The following is a 3156-nucleotide window of genomic DNA, read 5'->3' on the forward strand; positions in this document are numbered from 1 at the left end:
TATACTGTATAATATGATGTATAATACAGTGTATAATATGCTGTATAATATACTATATAATATACTGTGTAATATACTGTATAATATGCTATATACATGCTGTATAATATACTGTATAATATAGTGTATATATACTGTATGTATACTGTATAATATACTGTATAATATACTGTATATATACTGTATAATATACTGTATATATACTGTATAATATACTGTATATATACTGTATATATACTGTATAATATACTGTATAATATACTGTATAATATACTGTATAATATAGTGTATATATGCTGTATAATATACTGTATTATAATAAAGTAATTATAATGAACAGAATGTGAGGAAGTTAATTTTGACAGAATGACATGCATGTTGTGTGCTACTCAAGCTATTAATCTAATTTAATAACAAATTTTATGGGTTTATGTGGTACTAAAGGATAGCATATACTAGCTACGTATAAGCGTAGCTAGTACTAGTGTAGTCACATATTGTTTTACAGACACCTTACGAGTAGGTTGGTATATTACCATCTGTCTTGATGATTGAAGGAATATTATCTCTTCAAACCTCAGGTTCTGCATGAATACTGTAATGGTACATTGAAGATAGACGTTCGCAAATATTTGGCGTATTTGTTGAATCGACATAAGCAGCTTCAGACTCCCATCAAACGATTTCATATATTATATTTTAGACTATGACACAAATTTAATGCCATAGTTACCTTTTGACTAATTATTCTGTATTCTAATTTATTCCAGCACTAAATTCAGGTCTTCTTTAATTAATTAAGTTGGTGATGTTGACAAATTTATGTAGAGTAATTAAACCGCTTGCAATGGTGACTATTGTCATAGTCCCTGCCCAATAGGTTAGACAGTGTTTCACACGGGACACTCCGATTCCTCCACTCGTCAAGTATATAGTCAAAACAAACCTACTTCTCGAAAACAAGGATGATCAGCAGATTCTTTCCGACAGAGCTGTGAATCCTTGTGTAGGGCACGTGCATCGCCTTTTCTCTTAGCCAGAAACTGAGTACAATCTATGACAATGGAGAACACATGTTCATTCCCATAGACCAGAAATAAATTGATACAACAGGACAAATTTGGCTAAAATCGCCATGCAAAAATATATACAGTATATCATAAAGTATAATATACTGTATATATATATATATATATATATATATATATATATATATATATATATATATATATACACACAGTATATATACAGTATATTATACATTGTATTATACAGTATATATACATTGTATTATACAGCTTATATACAGTATATTATACAGCATATTATACAGTATATTATACAGTATATTATACAGTATATATACAGTATATTATACAGTATATTATACAGTATATATACAGTATATATACAGTATATTATACAGTATATATACAGTATATTATACAGTATATTATACAGTAAATTATACAGCATATTATACAGTATATATACAGCATATTATACAGTATATTATACAGTGTGTATATATATATATATATATATATATATATATATATATATATATATATATATATATATATATATATATATACACACAGTATATTATACAGTATGTTATGCAGTATATTATGCAGTATATTATGCAGGATATTATACAGCATACATACTATTAAAATATTTATACAAATATATAGATACATATGTATGCATGCATGCATGCATGTATGTATGTATGTATGTATGTATGTATGTATGTATGTATGTATGTATGTGTAATTTCACACAAAATTGGATTTGCCACTTAGAGTAGACAATTTGATGCATGCATGCATGTAGACACTGCATGTCGATGTACAGTTGAATTTAGCTAAGTAATACTAAAACTGACCGAAAATGATTATAAAAAATAAAAAGATTATATTTATTATGGATCACATTACCTGCCGTCCAATTTACTTGAATTCGATGTGTAGAGAAAGCAGCTGTAGTTTGACGACGTTCAAAACTGTGAGCCCTTTTGAAAAACTTTCAATTCGCTACACCGTAGTCTTGATAATGTCTGTGGTCGTCACTAATCTTGGTCGAGGCTCATTTTACAGCGATCACCGTCGTGTGGTCCCGATATGGGGTCCCGTCTCAATGTAGCCATTCATCGGCGCCAAAATGTGTGTGTATATGTAAGAAACTGTTGTAACTGTAAGCGATGAGTTCTAAACGTCGCCTTGGTGGGTTTAGTTGACGCGCGGAACGTCTACCTGCCCACACCCACGCTCACCCTAACTCGGCCCAAAAAGGAGATCGCGCGGCCCAGTACACATAGGCTCGAGTGTCCAGCCGGTCACGTCCCCCGCGGCGGAGAAGAAGAAGGAGTGTCCGCCGCTGGGGAGTTGGCCGGCTGGACACTCGAGCCTACGTACACACTGTATGTACAAATTTGGTATGAGTAGGAGTTAGGTCAAATGTTTGGAATGCAAGTGTTTCAATGCAAATGTTATTTCTGGGTCTTAGTTGGTGTGATAATTGTTTACAACAACAACCTAATGACATTCTCCGTACCGAATGAACGCGCGGGACTACATCCTACACACACAATCCGCTTTCTGCCAACCGTCAACAACTCCATAGATGGAGTAAGGGGGACTTCCCTAAATTAGTGTGCTGTTATGTACCATAACGTCATTTCTAATATATTCCTTGCTAGATCGAACCCATAGTATATAAATACGCATTACCTAGCGCTGCAGTCAGTCAAGACAGAACCAGAGTGAGTACTCAAGGTGATGGAACTTCAGTTTGTCAGCACGACAATTTTCGTGTGTTTGCTCTGCCAATAGCAGCTACATCAAGTGCAGAAACTTCAGATAATGTAAGAAAAGTGATGTATACGTAAGTCATTAATTGCCTAATGAAAGGAGTACGGTCCAGATTTATGCTCATGCTGTTGCCTTGGGTAGAAGCGCGCAGTGCACGCAGGCTGCCGGCCACGCTTAGAATAAAATGGCTTCCTCGAGAGACCATTAGGTCTACTGTGCCCAGCCACACACAGATAATGCCGATTCAAAAGCCGGCAAAGTATAGGTTTAGTTAGGCCACTGTAATCTCTTGTCGTAGTGTGACCTTGTTGTGCGTTTTGGTTGTACGTATCTCCTACTA

The sequence above is a fragment of the Corticium candelabrum genome, chromosome 14 (genome assembly GCF_963422355.1).
Source record: "Corticium candelabrum chromosome 14, ooCorCand1.1, whole genome shotgun sequence".
Taxonomy (NCBI): Eukaryota; Metazoa; Porifera; class Homoscleromorpha; order Homosclerophorida; family Plakinidae; genus Corticium; species Corticium candelabrum.